At 42.0% G+C, this 23,163-nt stretch overlaps 1 protein-coding gene across 12 annotated transcripts in view; it reads left to right on the forward strand.

Annotated features, from left to right (window-relative positions):
* LOC134357816 (RNA-binding motif, single-stranded-interacting protein 3) overlaps nucleotides 1-23,163 on the forward strand; it is a 1,318,209-nt gene that overhangs the window by 672,233 nt on the left and 622,813 nt on the right. The window lies entirely within an intron of this gene.

Below are 23,163 nucleotides of genomic sequence, written 5' to 3' on the forward strand. Positions count from 1 at the left end.
TAAGCTGTGAAGTCTTACTGCATGAATATTGGTTTTTGGACATAGCATGTTGATGTTTTAAAAAAAAACCTTCATGTTTCTAGTTGAAGTATCAGGGAAAGATTTCAAATATTGAATGACGATGTGGGGTCATGACCCAAAACATCAATTATCGATTTGCCTCCACAGATGCTGAGTTTCTCCAATGGTGAACTTTTCACTCTAGATTCCAGCTCCTGCAGTTTTATGTGTTTTTAAAATTGTTTTATACTGGCAATTGCAAAGCATTATTTCATAGTGTCAATTCTTGTCTGACAACTTGTCTACACTATACTGTCATCTTTTATCATGTTTGATATCACTTTACGGAAACTGAATCAGATTCATTATCACTGTCTTATTGGCAGTGAAATTTATTTTGTAGCAACAGACATAAAATTACTATTAATTACAAATTAGTGCAAAGAAAGGAATAATGAAATAATATTGATGGACCATTCTGAAATCCGATGGTAGATGTGAAGAAGTTGTTCTTGAATCCTCGAGTTTTCAGACTGCTGCATCTCCTCTCTGACGACATTTACAAGAGCAGCACACACAAAATGCTGGAGGGCCCCGATAAAGGGTCTTAGCCCGAAACATTGACTGTTTATTCCCCTCCATACCTGACCTGCTGAGTTCCTCCAGCATTTTGTGTGGGTTGCTCTGGATTTCCAGCACCTGCAGGATCTCTAGGGTTCATGGTAGTTTCAAGAAGAGGGCTTGACATAGAGGGTGATGGTCCTTAATGACAGATGCTGACTTTCTGGGGCACCATCTCCTGAAGACATCCCAGATCAGGGTTTCCCAACCCTATTTTTTTGTCATGCAGCCTTACCTTTAACTGAGTGGTTGGGAACCCCTGTTCTAGATGTTGGGAAACATTATGTCATGCATGTGTTGATATTTCAGCCTTGTAACCAGACTACATGGGGTTCAACAGATGAGGAAAGCTACTGCAGAGTGTGAACATAAAGAGGAAATTCCAAGGAAGAAACGGCCAGGGTTAAAAAGATCTCATTAAAATTGGATAAGGAGATAATAGTACAAATGACTCGACAGAGGAAGTTTGCAAATAAAAATAGTGACATAGAACATTACAGTACAGTACAGGCCCTTAAGCCCACAATGTGTGCCAACTTTTTAACCTACACAGAAATCAATCTAATCCTTCTCTCCTACATAACCCTGCATTTTTTAAAATCATCGACGTGGCTATCTAGAAGTTTCTAAAATGCCCCTAATGTATCTGCCTCTACCACTACCCCTATCAGGTAGTTTCACTCACCCACCGCACTCTGTGGTTTTAATAAAAATTTACCATGGAGTAGAATGAGAAGTGGTGAGGTGACAATTAAGATTCAAAAGCATATATAGAAATTCAAATGGTCATCGTCAGAAGGGATGAAAAGAAAGTGACGTGACTGCGGAAAGTGGTGTGCAGATATCGGAATTGCCTTATTTTTGCCACGTGTATCGAGATACCATGAAAAGATTGTACTTGCATGCAATCCAGACAGATAATTGACATACAGGTAGATAGATAGATTATATTAAGATCGATTTGCATTATGTGTCACGTGTACATCAAAATATACAGTGAAATGTGTTGCTTCAACAATCAACTCCATCGGAAGATGAGCTGGGGGCAGCCCACAAGTGTTGCCACACATCTTGTACCAATAGAGCATCCCCACAACTTGCTATCCCTAATCCACTTGCCTTTGGGATGTGGGACGAGACCTGAGCACCCAGAGGAACCCACACACAGGCATGGGGAGAATGTACAAACCCCTTACTGACCATGCTGAGACTTGAACCCCAGTCTTTTGATAGCTGGCGCTCCAAAATGTTACACCAACCGCTATGCAACACAAGTACTTTGAGATTGGCCAAAGGAAAAGAGAATGCAGAACATAATTTGCAGTTGAGTCACCAACTATGAAATTGTGAGGATGTTAGTTAAGAAAATGCAGAAAGTTCAGTTCAAAAGGCCAAGAAAGAAAAATGAAAGCAGTGAGATTAAGCATTCAGGAAAGTGTTAACCAACTTTTTGTTAGTGTAGGCTGGGATGGATACTAGTCCAGAATTGATGCAAGCTTGAAGTGAGGAAGTAGAAATAGATACAACTAACACATCAGAATCGTTTCTCAAAATAGCCACAAAGAATTTGAATGATATGACATGTTAAGTGTGTACTATAGTAATTATAAATATGACAATTACTGCAGAATATAATCACCCTTTGTATCCTCTTTCTTCACCAAGTGACTTTAGCCAAGGGCAGGTTTTTCATTCTGGTAGTGTGATTGTTTTACCCAGTTTTGAACTGAGGCTTTATAAGGCATTGGCCAGACCACATATGGAATATTGTGAACAGTTCTGGGACCCTTATCAAAGAAAGGTTGTGCTGGCGTTGGAGAGGGTCCAGAGAAGGTACACAGGAATGATTCTGGGAATGAAACGGTTAATGTCTGAGGAAGGTTTGATAGCTCAGGGCCTGTCCTCAGGTGTTTAGAAGAATAAGGAGGGTGGAGGGGGGGAATCTCCTTAAAACCAAACAAATACTGTAAGGTGTAGATAAAGTAGACATATAGAGGATATTCCCTGTAGTGGGAGATCCAGGACCAGAGGACACAGTCTCAGAAGTGTCCTCACGGAAAACATCACAGTTCATGTACAGTGATTCCTTAAACTATGGTCGACGCAAGGGTGTTCCTTTAGGACAGACATGAAGAGGAATTCCTTCAGTCAGAGGTAGATGAATCTGTGGAATTAATGGCCATGGACATCTGTGGTGGCCAAGTCATTGGTTATACTTAAAGCAGAGCTTGATAAGTTCTCAATTAGTCAGGGTGCCAAAGGTTATGGGGAGAAGGCAGGAGAATGGGGTAGAGGGGGATAATAAATCAGTTATGAAGGAATGGTGAGCAGACTCATTGGGCTGAATGGCCTAATTCTGCTCCTGTATCTTATGGTCCTATATAATTTTTGGAACTTTTTTCCACAATGTGTAACTGGGGAAAAACAATAAAAGATGGGGTGCATTATGAAAAATGTCCTGACTTGTTGAAAAAGCAGTTGAGTTTTTAGGTCATACCCCAGTTCACAACAGTGAAATCGCTCCATTGATCTGAGCCGGGTAAACTCAAATATGCAAAAATCATTTGGGTACAATTAAGGTACTACTTCAAAATGGTAAAGTATTCTGTAACCTTTATATCTCCCAAGTATCTCAATTCTATTATTGGCATAGGATGACAAAACAATTAAATTTTATATATTGGCCCAGTTGTTGTATACTCAGGCAGTGCATCGGTTTCTCAGATATGCTTCTGGTAGCCTCATTATAGTACGGATGTAGAAACTTTACAGAGGGTGCAGAGGAGGTTTACCAGGATGCTGCCTGGATTGGAGAGCATGTCTTATAACGATAGGTTGAGCAAACTGGGGTTTTATTTTTTGGAGCGAAGGAGAATGAAAGGTGACTTGATAGAGGTGTACAAGACGATGAGAGGCATAGATCGAGTGGACAGCCAGAGACATTTTCCCAGGGTAGAAATAGCTAATTAATATGAGAGTCATAATTTAAGGCGATTGTAGGAAAGTAGCAGGGGGATATCGGGGTAAATTCTTTACACAGAGAGTGATGGGTGCATGGAACACCCTAGAGGATGCTGGTAGAGGCAGATAGAGTAGATTCAGAATCAGTTTTATTATCACCGGCATGTGACGTGAAATTTGTTAACTTAGCAGCAGCAGTTCAATGCAATACATAATCTAGCAGAGAGAGAAATAACAAATAAAATTTTTAAAATAACAATAAATAAATGAGTAAATCAATTACGTATATTGAATAGATTTTAAAAAGTGCAAAAACAGAAATATTGTGTATTTTTAAAAAAAGTGAGGTAGTGTCCATTTAGGAATCATATGGCAGAGGGGAAGAAGCTGTTCCTGAATCGCTGAGTGTATTTGTTGACATGCCAAATCTCTTCAAACTCCTAATGAAGTATAGCTGCTGTCTTGCCTTCTTTACAACGACATCGATATGTTGGGACCAGGTTAGACCCTCAGAGATCTTGACACCCAGGAACATGAAGCTGACATTTAAGAAACTTAAGTGTCATTTAAGTGACGTTAAAGGGACTCTTGGACAAGCAGATGGATGATAGAAAACTGAAGGGCTCTGTAGGAGAGAGGAATTAAATTGACCTGGGAGTAGGTTAAAAGGTCGGCACAACATAGTGGGCTGAATGGCCTGTATTGTGCTGTAGTGGTCTATGAAATCAATTCCAGTTCTATGTTCTATGAAATCAGTCCTCAGATTGATACTTGTAAAGGTGTTAGTCTAAAGAGTACAATGTATATGACATCTAACACTTGTACCTCTATAGGTGTTGTTGGACATGTTGTTTATTTTCATATGGATATCTGCCCAAAACACACCCTGACAAATGAGTTTTAGGAAGGCACCCCTGTGAACATCCCATACACAGTGTATTTTTTTCCACCAGATTCTGAAGCCAGATTACTGGAAAATTTGGGGTCTGAATCTGTCTCTCCAGGTGGAGAGACAGAATTTAAACTGAAAGGTAAACTGATCTGTTACAGCTCTTCTATAGCAAATACTTTAATGACATAAATGCTTCTCATTGAGATGACTGTCAACGTACAAGAAGGAAATTTTATACAGCATCTTTCCTGACTTTAAGATATTCCTCTGTCCATTACTGCCAACGTGTACTTTTTGATGTATAATTCACCTAAAATGCAGGAGGCACTCAGCAAATCAGGCAGCATCTATGAAGGGGTGCAACCAGTCATCATTTTGGACTGAGCCTTATTCCCCTCCATAGATGCTGCCTGACCTGCTGAGTTCCTCCAGCATTTTGTGTTTTGCGCTCTGGATTTCCAGTATGTGCAGGATCTCTTGTGTTTTTGAAGTATAGTCACTATTGTCTCACACTTAAAGACTAAAAACCATTCATCAACAATTTACAAATTTGCATTTTACCATATGATGATGATGATGTGGAACCCATCAACATGAAACAGAATTGAAACAAACAGGATAAATAAAAGTAGTATTTTGTTTCCTAGAGTAAATATATTGCCCTTCCCTTTTTAAAATTGTCCTGTTGTGTTCTTGAAATGTAGTGGCTTCTTACTTTAGCTATTCTGCATATTTGTGCTATTTATAATGAGGCACGGAGTTACAAGATGCTACAGCAGAGAAACAGGCCCTTTGGCCCACCCAGTCCATGCTGAACTATTAATTTGTCTAGTCCTATCGACTTGCAGCCAGACCATACTCCTCACCACTCTCTGGGTGAAGAAGCTCCCCCTCAGGTTCCCTTAAACATTTCATCCTTTACCCTTGACTCATGACTGTTAGTTTTGGTCTCGTCCAACCTCAGTGGAAAAAGCCTGCTTGCATTAACCCTATCTGTACCACTGTTGTTTTGTATACCTCAAAATCGAAGAAGGTATACATTTTTAGTTTCTTGATTTCCAGTGTATGCTCATGCCAAATTTAGTCCTTTCCAATATTTTTTATACCACCATGTTCCCTGGGTCTTTTGAGTGTTTTTATTGGTATTCCCATGAGAAGGCGTGTTGAAGTTATAACTTCCTCTTCAATTTCCCTTCCCTGCATTTGAGGGACTTTCCCTCACCTCATATATGATATCAATTAAAATCCAGACAATTCTGACTGATCTATAGTACACTGTACAGATTAGATTGTTTAGCATTTTTAACACACACAAACTGCTGGAGGAATTGAGCTATCGAGGCAGCATCTATGGAGAGGAATAAGGAGTTGACATTTCGGCCTGATAAAGAGCCTCTGCCTGAAATGTCGACTGCTTATTTCTTCCCATACCGGCAGCCTGACCCTGTTGAGTGTCTCTAGCATTGTGTGTGTGTGTGTGTGTGTGTGTGTGTGTGTGTGTGTGTTACTATACATTTCCAGCATCTGCAGAATCTCTTGTGTTTAATTAATTAATTTAGTTTAAGGATGTTGGCAAATATAAATCTGCATAAGTCAGTTTTGAAGGTGGTAGACATATAGTTTATTAATAACACCTGTTTTGCCTCTTCCACTTGCAATTAATTATAAGCAAAAGCACAGATCAATGAGATTGATTTGAGGTGATTTGCTATGTAACAAAAAGGGGAATATTTTTCATACAATCCTCAATATAGCATGCAGGTGACTCCGTTCAGCTTTTGACCATCTGAGATATTTGGTTTTCCCTGTTTATAAGGTGATAGAATTAGAAAGGTGCTGTTTTATAAGTCATGTTTAATGTATCATTTTTGTCATTCCTTACAAGGCATTGCGGATGTACGAGTTACTTGCTTGTTTCTTAGGTGCTTGTCATAATGGTGTATGAAATTTCATCCAGTTAACTCCTAGATACGCAGGCAACACACAAAATGCTAGAGCAACTCAGCAGGCCAGCCAGCATCTATGGAAAAGAGTAAACCATCGACGTTTTGGACGAAGACACTTCTTCAGGACTGATGAAGGTTCTCAGCCCAAAATGTCAACTGTTCACTCTTTTCCATAGCGGCTGCCTGGCCTGCTAAGTTCCTCCAGCATTTTGTGTGTGTGTTGTCTGGATTTACAGCATCTGCAGATTTTCTCTTGTTTGTCATAAGTGTACAGAGTGATTTGTGTGTCAGAGCTAACGGTTTGTTAAGGGAACTGGGAAGTAGGGAGGAGGGATGTGGCTGTAAGGTGGTAGTCTGCTATTCTGAGCCTGTCAGGTGACACTACCCCCAGGAGCACTGATCAATCAGCCAAACTGGCTCATTAATTCCGTCTGAATGGATGGGCCAATCATGAGATTGTTATTCTGTGCATTTGACTCTAGATAACTGCATGCTAATACTCTAGTGGGCCCTTGTTGGAAGCTGATTTATTAACTGTGAGCACATATCAAGATCTTTCAGCCATTGTTCTTTGAATTTAAATGTTGAATGAACTTCTAGTCTTCCTGCGTTCTCATTTCTGATCAGCTCCGTTTGAAAAGTCCAAAGCATTTCCAGTCTTCAAAATGAATTTGAAATCTTGTCTCTTCATTAACACTTCATTGCCTTCCTCTTTATGGTATGCAGTCCACCATTAGCTGCTTGACTTAATGCTGTACGCATAAGGCGAAGAAAATAGAGTACCTTACTGAAAAATAATATGGTTTTGTTTCACAGAGTCAGAGTAAGAATGACATGTAGGTGAACTGATTGCTGTCATGAAGATAAATGTTATTTCTCACATGTACCACCAAACACTGAAACATACAGTGAAATGCTTTGTCTGCGTCAACGGCCAGCCCAGTCCAAGGGTGTGATGGGGGAGCCCGCATGTGTCACCACAGCCCCAGTGCCAGCATAGCAATTCACTGACCGTAACCGTCTGTCTTTAGAATATGGGAGGAAGTCAGAGTACCTGGAGGAAACCCACACAGTCGTGGGGAGAATGTACAAGATCCTTACAGACTGCAGCTGGAATTGAACCCCAGTTTTACAGCTGGCACTGCAAGTGTTGTGCTAACATGCCAAAGGAGTTTACACTCTTATGAGGTGGTGGAACTAACAATCATTTTTTTTTTTCAGTTTTGTGCAATTCATTTTTCTGCTGTCAGATTTAATAAAAGATGAATTGCTCTTCAGATATGTACTAGTGCAGATTTCCAAATTAATTTTGAAAATATTCCACGAAGTATTTTAGGTAGCTTTCTGAGGTTGTAAAACAAGAGAACATTCCTTGAAGGTATGCATCAGGGTTAGTAAGTTGTGGGCACGCTACGTTGTGACCGGAAGCATGGTGACATTTGTGGGCTGCGTATTTGACTGGGAATATTAAAACCACCATGTTCCCTTCACATTTCCATCGAATTTGGTTGATTTATTGCTACTTCTTATTGGCAAGAGAATAGATTGGAGAAAATGGTTGGACTATACCTAATCTGTTTCACACAGGGAGAAGGGCTAAGGCTCTGGGTCTAAAAAATGTAGCCAGGCCTTTCAGAATGCTAAATTAGGGGCTAGAATTTAGAAGAATGGGGGGATGTTTCCTAGAGGGGTGGAGTCTAGGGCTGTACTGCACAACCTCGGGATAGAAGGATGTCCCTTTAAAACAAAGTTGAGGAGGAATTTATTTTGCCAGAGGGTGGTGAATCTGTGGAATTCATTGCCACAAGTGGCTGTGGAAGCTAAGTCATTGGGTGTATCTAGAGCAGAAGTTGATAGGATTTTTCATTCATAACAATGTCAAAGGTTATGGGGAGAAGGCAGGAGAATGTGATTGAGAGGGATAATAAATCAGCCATGATGGAATGGTACAGCAGATTTGATGGAGTGAATGGCCAAAATTTGCTCCTATATTTTATAGCCTTATAAAGGATGTGAGAAGTTCATAATTTTCTTCAGTGAACAACAACTGTTAAATCTAAATCTGAGGGCACCAGATTTTTTTTAGCTCACTTTCTGTATTATAGATATAAGGTTACAGACCTACATTAAATCACTAGTTTTGAAGGACTAAATGGCAAAAGATTATTCCTGTGTTTCAAACTATTCTTGTGTTATTGCATCCTCCCCATCAATCCTTTCCAATGTTATTAGACCTTAAGACATAGGAGCAGAATTAGGCCATTCAGCCCATTGAATCTGCTTCTCCATTCCATTATGGCTGATTGATTATCTCTCTCAATCCCATTCTCCTGCCTCTCCCTGTGATCCTTGGTATCCTTACTAATTAAGAACCTATTAACTTCCACTTCATACCAAATGATGTGGCCTCCAGAATTTCACAGACACACCACATTCTAGCTGAAGAAATTCCTGCTCACCTCCATTCTAAAGGGGCATCCTTATATTCTGAGGCTGTGCCCTCTGGTCCTAGATGCACCCACTATGAGGAACGTCCTCTCCGTGTCCACTCTACCTAGGCCTTTCAATATTCAATAGGTTTCAACAAGATTATTCCCGCCCCCACCTCATTCTACTGTACTCCAGTGAGCACAGGCCCAGAACCATCAAATGCTCTTCACATGTTAACCCTTTCATTCCCAGAATCATTCCGTGAATCCTCTCCAATCCCAGCATATCCTTTCTTAGGTAAGGGGCCCAAAACTACTCATGAGCGATGCAACCAATGCCCTGTAAACTCTCAACACAATCATGCAACACATTACAGTATTTACAATATAAATAAAGAAAATGAATGTGGTTAACATGGGTGAAGAGCCAAGTAAAAACACGAGAGAGTATCGCTGATGAAGACAGCTTTACACTTTTATCCTGTTGAATGAAATAATTCTTCAGATTAAGTCAAGCCTGGAAATATTCACACTTTGTTTTAATAGATCTGCTTCAATATGAAGAGCGAGGACAAATATCTCACAAGAACAACATAGACAATGATTATATGTTGTAACACACACCAAATGTTGGAGGAACTCAGCACGTCAGGCAGCGTCTATAGATAGGAATAAGCACTGGACATTTCAGGACAAGACAATCTGCGCCTTATAAGGCATGAAAATGCCTGATGCAGGCCTCTCATGGTCTGAGTCGATGTTTCAGGACGAGACCCTTCATCAGGACTGGAAAAAGAAGGGAGAGAGGCCTAGGTAGGAGAGAAGAGTGGACCTTAGGAGTAAGGGAAAAACCCTGCCTACATGAAGCCCCAATAAGGGCAGAAAAGGGTAAAACTGTAGCGCAGCGGTTAGTGTAATGCTTTACAACCCTAGCTGTAAGATCAGGGTTTAATTCCCGCCACTGTCTGTAAGGAGTTTGTACATTCTTCCTGTGACAAAATGGATTTCCTTCAGATCTTCCGGTTTCTTCCCACATTCCAAAGATGTATAGTTTAGGGTTAGTGAGTTGTGGCATGCTGCATTAGCGTTGAAACAGTGCCGACACTTGGGAGCTGCCACCAGCACCATCCTCACTGATTTGATTTGATCTAACCGGTATGTCTTTGGACTGGGGGAGGAATCCAAAACACCCAGAGAAGACCCATGCATTCCATGGGGAGAGAGTACATTCTCCTTACAGATGACGTTGGAGTTGAACTCTGACTCACCAAGCTGGAACAGTGTTGCGCTAACAGCTACACTACCATGTATTACACCTGGGTGCAAAGTGTGACAAGTTGCTATTTGTTGAGTTGTGTGGTACAAGTCGTTATAGCGGAGCTTGGATATACGGTACCTTCTGCAGTCAGAGGATGAGTGTGAGAGAATGTCATTTACTTGCTATTGAGGAACTGTGTACAATAGGGTAGTCTCAAAGTCAAAATAAATTTATTACTGAAGTATGCATATGTCACCATATATTTCCTTCAGATTCATTTCCTTCAAGCATTTACAGGAAAGTAAGAAAATAAAACAGAATTTATGAAAAACAGTACATAAAGATTGAAAAAAACTAAAGTGCAAAAGAGTGGTTAAGAAGGGATAAGAAGGTTAAGATTGGCCGTCATCAACTGTGGGATTGAGTTTAGGAGCTGAGAGGTAATGTTACAGCTATATAGGACCCTGGTCAGACCCCAGTTGGAGTACTGTGCTCAGTTCTGGTCACCTCACTGCAGGAAGGATGTGGAAACTATAGAAAGGGTGCAGAGGAGATTTACAAGGATGTTGCCTGGATTGGGGAGCATGCCTTATGAGAATAGGTTGAGTAAACTCGGCCTTTTCTCTTTGGAGCGGCGGAGGATGAGAGGTGACCTGACAGAGCTGTGTAAGGCAATGAGAGGCATTGATCGTGTGGATAGTCAGAGGCTTTTTCCCAGGGCTGAAATAGCCAACACGAGAGGGCATAGTTTTAAGGTGCTTGGAAGTAGGTACAGAGGAAATGTCAGGGGTAAGTTTTTTTTTATGTAGAGAATGGTGAGTACGTGGAATGGGTGGTGGAGGTGGGTACGATAGGGTCTTTTAAGAGAATCTTGGGTAGGTACATGGAGCTTAGAAAAATAGAGGGTAATTTCTAAAGTAAAGTAATTTCTAAGGAAGAGCTTCTTCCCTGAGGCTGTGACACTGCTGAACCTCTCATCACAGCGCTAAGCAGTATTGCATCCGTATTGAACTGTCTCAGTACTTTTATATTTGTGTGCTATTGCACATTTTTTATTCGCAGTTATTTTGTAAATAACACTGTTCTTTGCATTTCTGGTCAGATGCTAAATGCATTTCATTGGCTTTGTATCTGTACTCGGCACAATGACAATAAAGTTGAATCTAATCTAATCTAAGTAAGTACATGTTTGGCATAGCATTGTGGGCCAAAGGGCCTGTATTGTGTTGTAGATTTTCTATGTTTTTATGTTTAAAGCAAATCGTGCAAGCAAATAAGTAGATACATGCATGATTAAATTAAAAAACAGACAAAGAATTAAATAAATAGATAAATAAATAAATTGATAAATATAATACCCAAGTTGTGGAGACCTTGAAAATGAGTCTATAGGTTGTGGAGTTAGTTTAATGTTGTGGTGAGGGAAGTTACCTATGCTGGTTCAGGAGCTTGATGGTTGGAGGGTAATAACTAATAGACCATTCTACTACCTGTTATGTTTGGGGCAACAGTGAAGGTCCTCAATCTCTGGCAGTGTTCATTGTGTCAGTATTTCAGATTTCACTACTGTCAGTTGTACGAGTTCCAGGTGGATACTCAGGAATACCATCGCACTCAGATGTAGAAGGATTCTTCACTGCTGTTTCAGTAACAATTTTGTTTTACCAGTCAGGGTTGTTACCCCTGAGCTGAACCCCTGAACCTGGAGGACTGGTGGACCACTCTTAGTCTGGCCTCTACCCTTTGACCTGTATGGCATGGGTGACCCTACCAAGAGCCAAAGCATAAACCCCTGACTCCAGCCAACGTAGCTCTCTGGGTTATTTGGGCATGCAATGAGGGTGTGGTCCTCTTGGAGGCTTATAGACCGGAGTGGGATGAATAGATTCAGTGAAATAGTTGACTTGGGATATCATACCTTACTCTTTATCACTGTGACATGGGGGTGGTTTGGTGACAATAATAAAAATTGGCTATTTTTTATAAAAAGCATGTGGCCAAAAGAGCATAGCCTATTTGTAAATCACTTCGGCGCGAAATTAACTTGGATGCATTTCATTATCTAGTTGTCAGTTATAGATAAACTGCACTCAGCATCAGTAAGACCAAAGAACTGATTGTGAGCTTCAGAAAGGGAAAGATGAGGGGGCACACACCTGTCCTCATAGAGGGATCAGAAGTGGAGAGAGTGAGTAATTTCAGGTTCCTGGGTGTTAGTGTCTCTGAGGACCCAACATATTGATGAAGCTATAAAGAAGGCAAGACAGTGGCTGTATTTCATTCGGAGTTTGAGGAGGTTTGGTAGGTCACCTAAAACACTCGCAAATATCTACAGATGTACCGTGGCTGCATTATCGTCTGGTATGGGTGGGGGGCTACTACACAGGATTGAAGTAAGCTGCAGAGAGTTGTAAAATTAGTCAGCTCCATTGCGGGCACTAGCCTGTGTAGTATCCAAGACATCTTCAAGGACCTGTGCCCCAGAAAGGTGGCATCCATCATTAAGAACTCCCACCAGTCAGGACTTGCCCTCTTCTCATTGTTACCATCAGGAAGGAGGTACAGGAGCCTGAAGGCACACACTCAATGATTCAGGAACAGCTTCTTCCCCTCTGCCATCAGATTACCTCTTCCCCATCAGATTTCAGAATGGACATTGAACCCATGAACACTACCTCACTACTTTTTTAAATTTCTGTTTTTGCACTACCTGCTTAACTATTATTTATATATATATAAATGTGTGTTTATGTATGTAAATAATATAGGAAAAAACTGAATTTTATATATAAATTACAGATTTTTCTATATTATCATGTATTCCCTTGTGCTGCTGGCACAAAGTTAACGAATTTCATGACACACAACGGTGATATTAAACCTGATTCAAATCCTGGACAGGGCATTCTCTTGCTTTCCTTCAGAGGAATTTTAATTTTCAAGTTTACCCATAATTTATAACATAGAGGAATGTCGTGCAACTGATCAAATTTATGCTACTTTTCATTAATCCCATTCTGCTCTTTACTTTCCTGAGTCTGATTCTGCCCCACATGCCTGGGATCTCCCTGCTCACTGATACTTGGTATAATATGCAGCAGACAGTTTCCTTACCAACCTGTAAATTGTGGGCTGTGGAATTTAATGAGAGCTCCTGGGAGATACTGATACTGCTGCTGAGAGAATGCAGCACATTGCCAGAACCGATGGTGAGGATTGAACCCCAGTCACTGGCAGTCAGTATGAGGCAGCAGCATTACCTCCTTCACTGCTCGACCACTTACACATTTGATGAAGGTCTTTAAAATGATTTGATTTCATCGTATCTGGACAGCAACCTTTTTCTCTTCCAAAGCACATGAGATTCTGCGGATGCTGGAAATCTAGAGAAATATACATATCCATTATAGGAACACTCATTCACACGTAGTGGGCACGTGGCCAAGCGGTTAAGGCATTGGACTAGTGACCTGAAGGTCGTGAGTTCGAGCCCCAGCCAAGGGAACGTGTTGTGTCCTTGAGCAAGGCACTGAATCACACATTGCTCTGTGACAATGCTGGTGCCAAGCTGTATGGGTCCTAATGCCCTTCTCTTGGACAACATTGGTGTTGTGGAGAGGGGAGACTTGCAGCATGGGCAACTGCTGGTCTTCCATACAACCTTGCCCAGGCCTGCGCACTGGAGAGTGAAGACTTTCCAGGTGCAGATCCTTGGTCTCGCGAGACTAACGGATGCTATTCACATGTATCCTTTTTCTCTCATCACCTCCCAGCTTCTCACTTCATTCTCCCCCCACCCACCGACTTTCCTCCTCACCTGGCTTCTCCTATCACCTCCCAACTCCCCCCACCCCATCTTCTTATTTTGGCTTCTTTCGTCTTCCTTTCCAAAATTGACAAAGGGTCTTGGGCCAAAATGTCGACTATTCATCTCCATAGGTACCAATAGACCTGCTGAGTTTCTCCAGAATTTTCTGTGTTGTTTTTCTGTTCTGATTTGTTTTGAGTTTCTATTCAAAAGAGACAGAATTTGCGTTTCAGGTTTTCTATGAATTCAGTCACATCTACCCATTTAGTTTTACCTTGTCAGAGTGACAGTGTCGGGCTGGCATGGTGGTGGAGCAATTAACACAACACTTACAGTGCAGCGAGCTGAATTCAATTCCGCTACCACCTGTAAGGTGTTTGTACATTCTCCCCATGATCGCCTGGGTTTCCTCTGAGTGCTCCGGTTTCCTCCTACATTCCAAAGGTGTGCAGGTTAGTAGTTTAATTGGTCATATGGGTGTAATTGACACGGCTGGAAGTGCCTGTTATAATGCTGTATCTCTAAACAAGAAATAAAATTATATGAACAGGTACTAGAGTGGGATTTGAATTGAAAGTTGTATTAGTTTGAGGACACGCAGTCCTCTTTTATTGTCATTTACATTTGTAGTAATGCATGCATTAAGAAATGATACAATGTTTTTCCAGAATGATATCACAGAAACGCATGACAAACCGACTTAAAAACTGACAAAAACCACATAATTATAACACATAGTTACAACAGTGCAAAGCAATACCATAATTTGATAAGAGCAGACCATGGGCATGGGAAAAGTCTCAAAGTCTCTGGAAAGTCCCATCATCTCACGCAGTCGGTGAACCTCCAGCACCGCAAACTTGCTGATGCAGCATCCTGGAAGCATCCGACCACAGTCCGACTCTGAGTCTGTCCGAAAACTCCAAGCCTCCGACCTGCTCTCCGACACCGAGCACCATCTCTGCCGAGCGCTTCGACCCGGACCCCGGCAACGGGCAATAGGCAAAGCCGAGGATTTGGGGCCTTCCCCCTCCGGAGATTCTCGATCGCACAGTAGCAGCGGCAGCAAAGCGGGCATTTCAGAAGTTTCTCCATGTGTTCCTCCATGCTTCTCACGGCTCTCTCCATCAAATCCGGATTGTGCATGGCCCGCTAGTTAACACATATCGATATCATCCGGAACGGCCGCGCATGCTGCATCACGCCGCTATCTTCTCCTTCCTCCTCTATCAACTTTATAAAACTGCTCAGGCCACATCCGGAGAATTGCATACAGTTCTGGTCACCCCACTATAAGAGGGTGTTGAGGGTGCAGAAGAGATTTACCAGGATGCTGCCTGGTTTAGAGGACATGTGCTGTCACAAGAAGATGGATGAACTTGGGTTATTTTCTTTGGGGTGGAGGCTGAGGGGAGATCTGGTAGAGGTTTATAAGATATGAGAGGCAAAGACAGCGAAGGCAAGGAGTAGCTGTTTCCCAGGGTAGAAATGTCTAATACCAGAGGGTATGCACTGAAGGTGAGGGGGTAGTTCAAAGGGGATATGAGGGGTAGTTTTTTACTCAGAGGGTGGTGAATGCCTGGAATATGCTGCCTAGTATGGTGATAGAAGCAAATACATTAGAGGGTTTTAAGAAGCTTTTGGATAGGCACATGGATGTAAGGAAGATGGAGGGATATGGACATGGTGTAGGTAGGAGGGATTAGTGTCTGGGTGTTTTTGATTTGCTTTTCAGCTGATTTGGGTAAACATTGTGGGCCTGTGCTGTCTAATTGAGTCAAGCTGCCTCAGTTTAATTGGACTTGTATTCTGTAGATATCAAAAATAGACCGTAAGACACAGGGGCAGCATGAGGCCATTCAGCCCATCGCATCTGCAATACTGCTTCATCATGGCAGATTTATTATCCCTGATTTATGTCAGGAATTAGACAGAAAATAATAGCTCTTATAATAGTTCCCAGATAGTCTAATTCTCACTAAGAAATGAAGGTACTCTGATTATAAATACTGGGATTTATTCTCACTCAGAGTTCTGTAGAATGTGAAATAATTGATAATATTTTAGCAATGGTATCCAGTTTGTGGCTTTACACCTGCTCACCATTATTCAAGTGAGCTCAGAATCTGAGAAGAATTTGTCATGATGAAGGGTCTCAGTCTAAAACTTCGACAGTATTCCTCTCCATAAATGCTGCCTGACCTGCCGAGTTCCTCTTGCACAGGAGTTCCCAGCCTAGGGTCCATGGTAGGGATCCATGGCATAAAGTGGTTGGGTGCCTCCAGCATTCAGTGTGTGTTGCTCTGGACTTCCAGCATCTGCGTTTATAACTGATTCCGAAGGGATTTTGTGTGTTACTCGCTATGATGAAATCTCTTTTTTGTCTTCATCTAGAATAACCAGTGCAAGGATTTTGTTATTGTTACCCTCTGAGTGCTCTGTTTTCCAATAACTGATCGAGAAATTTCTGACAATCTCATTGCAATTCAACACCAACCACCAAACACATTATATAAATGTACAAAATGTGTTATATGGGAACCAACAAGTTAAATAACAGCATGCTGAATAAGGTCACAGCTGAGAAAACAATTTTGCAGAACAAGCATAGCATTTTCTTCAGTGTAACCCAGAGGCCAGTTGATCTACAGCGTGCATTCAGTGGCCACTTTATTAGGTACATCTGTACACCTTGTTAATGCAAATGTCTAATCAGCCAATCATGTGGCGGAATCTCAGTGCACCAAAGCATGCAGATTTGGTCATGAGGTCCAGTTGTTGTTCAGACCAAACATATTGGGGACGAAATGCAACCTAAGTGACTTTGATCAAGGAATGACTGTTGGTGCCTTGGGTGGTTTGAGTATCTCCGAAAGAGCTGATCTCCTGGAATTTTCACATACAACGATCTCTAGAGTTTACAGAGAATGGAGCGAAAAACAAACAAAAAAAGATCTAGTGTGCAGCAGCAGTTTTGTGGACTAAAATGCCTTGAAAATGAGAGAGGTCAAAGGGGAATGGCCAGACTGGTTCAAGCTGACAGGAAAGTGACAGTAACTCAAATAACCAAGTATAACAATGTGGTGTACAGAAGAGCATCTCTGAATGCACAACATGTTGAACCTTGAAGTGGATGGACTACAGCAGCAGAAGACTACAAACATACATCTAATGGCTGCTTTATTAGGTACGGGAGGTATCTAGTGAGGTGACCATCGAGTGTATGTAGTCATGGAGAAGATGCTCATTGTGGGAGGTTCTGTCCTTAGCTTTTTATCATGGAGGCAGCCTGTTCTCCCAATTAATAGTTGGAAAAGAACCAGATTCTAGAAAGAGTACTTGCTGTTCAAAGTACTTGCCAATATCATGTTAAAAAGATAATATTACTCTTGTTTTCTTTTTAAAATCCTAGAGGCCAGAGATCCTCAAATCATTTCCCATGCAGTTTCAAAGTCCTGTCACAAGGATAGTGAATGGAGCTGTGGCCATGGTTGTTGAAACATGAAATCAATGGAAGAGCGAAGGGAACATGCTTAGCAAGGCACTTGTCTAAGCTCCTGCAGCTTCACTTATGTGCAGAAGTCTTAGACATGTAAATAAATATACATTTATAATATTGTATAGAGCTAGAGTGCCTGAGACTTTTGCACAGTTCAATATATTTGTCAACGTGGAGCAGAGAGCAAGTTTGTAAATCTGGTGAGAGCAAAGGAATACGGGAATGAAGGTGGAACACTGTGGGAGGGTGTGCAGCAGGTGGCGGAGAGGGAGAGCCAAGGGCAGGGGGATGGGGGTCCAGGCACACCCAGCCCTGGAACACCAGGCAAGGTCATCTGACCCCGAATGATTGCTTTTTTTTGATCTTCACAGAATGTCTCTCTGCTCTTCCTGCTCCCCCTCTCCCTTCCCCTTTTCCCAACCATGTTTCCCCTCTCCCTGCCCCCTTCTCATTTTCCCAACCATGATCCCCCTTTCCCTGCCTCCTTCCCCTTTTCCTAACCATGATTCCCCTCTCCCTGTGCCCTTCCCACTCTCAGTCCAGAACAGAGACCCATATCAGAATCAGGTTTATCATTACTCACATACGTCATGAAATATTTTTTTGTTTTGCAGCAGCAGTACAGTGCAATACATAAAATTACTACAGTACCATGCAAAAGTCTTAAGCACCCTAGAGAGATATATATATGCCTAAGAATTATTGCACAGCACTGTGTTTGTATGTATTATGCAAAAAAAAGATTTTCAATAGTCTCCACTTCTGACACCACCCTTTCAAAGATTGTGGAATACTAGCAACTCTCTGTGAAGAAAGATTAGCTTTATTTGTCATACGTACATTGGAACGTACAGTGAAATGTGTTGTTTGGCGTCAACGGCCAACACAATCCGAATATGTGCTGGGGGCAGCCTGCAAGTGTCTCTGTGCTTCCAGTGCCATCACAGCCTGACTACATTTAACCTGTGTGTTTTTGGAATGTGGGAGAAAGTTGGAGTATCTCCAACGTGCTGCTGGGAAGAACATACAAGCTCTTTACAGTGGTGGGAATTGAACCACGATCAGTGGTACTCTAATAGCGTTACTCTGAACCACCACAATTTTGTGCTGGCCTGAGAAAGTGAGTGGGAAGCAAGAGAAATGACTATCATGTTTATTGACGTTCTTTGTAAATGAACACAGAGCATAGAACAATACAGGCCCTTCGGCCCTCGATGTTGTGCTGACTTGTAACCTCGTCTAAGATCAATCTAACCCTTTCCTCACAGATAAGCCTCCATTTTTCTCTCATTCATGTAGCTAATTAAGATTTCCTTAAATGCCCCTAACATATCTGGTTCTACCACCAACCCGGTAGAGTGTTCCACACCCCCCCCCCCACCCCACTCTCTGTGTAAAATAAAAAATTACCTCTGACATTCCCCTCATACTTTCCTCTAATCACCTTCAGACAATGCCCCCTGTATACCTATTTCTGCCCTGGGGAAAAAGTCGCTGACTTTCCATTCAAAGAAGCAAGATTTAATCAGACAATTTGTTTTTCCACATTTTAGCCAGGCCCTTTACACATTTCCGAAGAACTCACTTGCTTGGAGGCATGTAATACTTTCTATACTTACAGCCAGTCACCATTAGTTGGAGTGGAGATGAGTCATAGCTCTGTTCTCTGTACTTCAGTAGACACTGATAGAATCATGGAGCACTGCAGTGCAGAAACAGGCCCTGTGGCTCATCTAGTCAGCACTGGGCTGTTTATTCTGCCAGAATCACAATCAGAAGTAGAATTCTAGATTCTTTCCCAGTCCTGATGAAGGGTCTTGGCCTGTGGCGTCAAATGTTTATTCCGCTGCACAGATGCTGCCTTGCCCGTTGAGTCCCGCTTGCAATGAAGCATTGACGATTTTGGAGGCAGCTCGCTTCAAGATAATGGGTGAACTGATGTATGGAGAAAAAGGTGTGTCAGTGTAAAGATTGAGAGTGGGAAAGCTGAAACGGCCAGATTGAAATCAGTTTTATTTTATTGTGCCATCATAATTCTTACTTCTACATTGCCTGTGCCAGTTTAGTAGAAGGATTCATGGCTATTGATTTCTTTACAACAGTTATGTAATTAGCCGTTGGGACCTTGCTGTTATTGATCCTTGCTACCAGCCACTCTGCTGAACTGAACTGAAAAATAACCATTGACTCTCGTGTAAGTGCTTGTTTAGCCTTTTATAATCATGGTCCTGCTTTTCCATTCAATCTCAGTTGTTTAACATGGTGCCCTGCTGACTGGTTTCAATAATTATGACTTGAATGTAGCCAGTTAACGTTCCATGTTGTTACTCTTAAGATATTTTATAGGAGTGCACATAAAGATAACATCAAAAACTGGGAAGATATTGTACTCAATAGATACTCCTGGAGGGTATCTGTTCAAGAGGGAGCTCTGTTACACAAGGATGGCAGAGAGAACAAGTGGCAGCTGAGAAAGGAGAGACTGAACAACCAAAAAGACCCAACCACTGACCACAGCCACCAGTTCCTCTGCACCAGGATATGTGGATCTTGATCAGTCTCTACAGCCACCCATGGACCAACCAATGTCCAACCTCAGAGGACAACATCATAGTCACCTCCAGAGATCACGCTAGTGCTACTAAACGTATTAGATATTAGAAGCTAGGTTATATAGGTGGATGTAGCAACAGGAGAAGAAAAGTTTGCATCACAGAAGTAGATTTTCAGGAGCATCTTGAGAGGAAAATAAAGGTGGAATTTCACAGGGAGTATTCCCAAACTTTGGGCTTGAGCTAAGCAATAGAAATAGAGCATCCCAAGGTAGAAATTTCAGATATTATGCAGGAATGGAGTCTTGTAGTTAAGAGGGATGAGCCATAGAGGGTTGCGGAAACATACCTCCCACTTACCTACCTTCCCCTGGTCTCACCTATCACCTACCAGCTTGTACGCCTCCCCCTCCCTCCACCTTCTTATGTTGTCTTCTTCCCCCTTCCTTTTCTATCCTGCTGAAGGGTTCCAGCCCGAAACATTAACTGTTTATTCCTCTCCATTGATGCTGCCTAACCTGCTGAGTTCCTCCAATATCTTGTGTGTGTGTGTTACTCTGGAGAAATGACTGTAAGAATTTCACACCATTCTCTGTAATTTCCCCTGGGATCAATAAAGTATGACTATGACTAAACTCTAGGGACTGTTGTGCATGCAAATCTCAGGAGATCAGCAGTTTCTGAGATACTCAAACCACCCCATCTGGCACCAACAATCATTCCACGATCAATGTCATTTTTATCACATTTTTCCTCCATTCTGATGTTTGGCCTGAACAAAATCTGAACCTTTGACCACGTCTGCATGTTAAGCTGTTAGATAGATATTTGCATTAACAAGCAGGTGTACCTAATAAAGTGGCCACCGAGTGTTTTTGTTTTTGCTGATCAAGATTCCTCGGTGCTTTCATTTGACACATTTGTAATTGCTAGTTTAGCTTTACCACCTGGAACAGAATAGTATGATAAAAAATGTGCATAATTCACTGCATAAAGCACCACTGCCATTTTCCTTTTTGATTTTACAGTGAGTTTCAGCAAAATCAGCAGATTTTTAATTGAAACAGTTTATTTGCAGGTGGAACTTGGCTAGATGCTGATGATTTTGCTGGCAAAAAATGTCATGAAAGCCCGGAGAATGAAGTTGGCCTGTTGTGCCAAATCATTTAGTATTCAAAAACAGGCACGTTCAGTGGGTGTCATTGAATGACAGTCAGGCTGCTGCTGGCTAAATTCATAACAACACACACAAAGTGCTGGAAGAACTCAGCAGGTCAAGCAGCATCTATGGAGGGGAATAAACAATCGACGTTTCAGGCTGAGTCGCCTCATCAGGACTAGAAAGAAAAGGGGAAGAAGCCAGAATTCGAAGATAGGAGAAGGGGAAGGAGTACAAACTAGAATGTGATACCTGAGTCCGCTGAAGGGTCTCGGCCCGAAACGTCGACTGTACTTTTTCCCACAGATGCTGCCTGGCCTGCTGGGTCCCTCCAGCATTTTGTGTGTGTGTGTGTGTGTGTGTTTGTGTGTGTGTTGCTTGGATTTCCAGCATCTGCAGATTTTCTCTTGCTTGTGATATGCGAGTCCAGGTGGGTGGGGAAGGGGAATGAAGTAGGACGCTGGGAGGTGTGAGGTGGGAAAAGCGAAGGGCTGGAGAAGAAGGACCCTAAAAGGAGCGGCGAGTCAGCTGAATTCCAGCTAAGAAGCTCTGGAGCCAATTTTAGGTTGAGGTCAGCTGCTGCAGACTATCAATCAAATCCCTTACTGTTCTGTGGAGCCCAGTCCCTTAGCATGTAATGGGCATCTGAATTGACGGCTGAAGACATCAGATTTTACTTGCCCAAACACAAGTAGCTTTGCTATGAATTGTTCTTTGTTAGATATAACAAACATGAATGCTGTGTCATTTGGAATCAGAATCGGATTTAATATCACCGGCATATGTTGTGAAGTTTGTTAACTTTGCGGCAGCAGTACAATGCAATACCTGATAATAGAGAGAAAAAATAGTGAATTACACTGAATATATATGTATATATTAAATAAGTAGTGCAAAAGATGGGTAATTAAAAAGTGGTGAGGTTGTGTTTATGGGTTCAATGTCCGTTCAGAAATATGATGGCAGAGGGGAGGAAGCCGCTCTTGAATCTTGTGAGTGTGTGCCTTCGGGCTTCTGTACCTCCTTCCTGAGGGCAGCAAAAAGAAGAGCTGTTCGCAGGAGTCACCTTTCAATGGCGCCCCAGGTCAGTTTGCATATTGACTGTTGGAGTATCATAGTTTGTACCATTTTTCCATTAAAATCAGAAAAAGTTGGTTTAAATGGAAACCTTGGCCTTGGCTGCCAGGTACAGAATCGAATTGAAAGTATGCAATATCAGTCCTTTTCAAAAGCTTAAAAATGTGGTAAACGTTCAATGGTCTTGGCACTCCTTTTATATAAATGAACATCTCAGGAATGCTACAGACAGAGAAAACTATTGGCTGAGACACCTGGTATGTCAGCACTAGAGTGTGTGGCAATGCCTGCGGGCTGCCCCCACTGCATCCTTGTGTTAGTTGTTAACACAAATGACGCATTTCACTGTATCTTTTGATGCACTGTACATGTGATAAGTATCTCTGAGTCAGAATCAGAAATACTTTTATGACATTAGACAACCTTCTCCACTCAAACACGAGGAAATCTGCAGATGCTGGAATTTCAAGCAACACACGCAAAAGTTGCTGGTGAACGCAGCTGGCCAGGCAGCATCTATTGGAAGAGGTGCAGTCGACGTTTCGGGCCGAGACCCTTTGTCCTGATGAAGGGTCTCGGCCCGAAACGTTGACTGTACCTCTTCCAATAGATGCTGCCTAACCTTCTCCACTGTCCACTGCACATCTATTTGTGGTGTTGTAGGTTTTTCATGAATGAAACGGCAGAGGTGTTTTAAGTTTAAGGGAGACCGTAACAACTCCTTTATTGTCAACCAAACACTGAACAGAAAGTGCTGTAAAAACTTCATATTGTCATGTCAGAGCAGCCTCTTGAAGTGAACTCCAACTCAATGTCGGTGGTTGTGAATTATGGGTGTGTCTCCACCCCTACAGTGTCATCCTCAAACATACTAATTATGCCAACTACATTCAGATGCACATCATTAATGTACACTACAAGCAACAGAACCAGTCCCCATGCAGCTTCGGTATCTGAAGCC

This window comes from Mobula hypostoma, chromosome 17 (assembly GCF_963921235.1).
Source record: "Mobula hypostoma chromosome 17, sMobHyp1.1, whole genome shotgun sequence".
Taxonomy (NCBI): Eukaryota; Metazoa; Chordata; class Chondrichthyes; order Myliobatiformes; family Myliobatidae; genus Mobula; species Mobula hypostoma.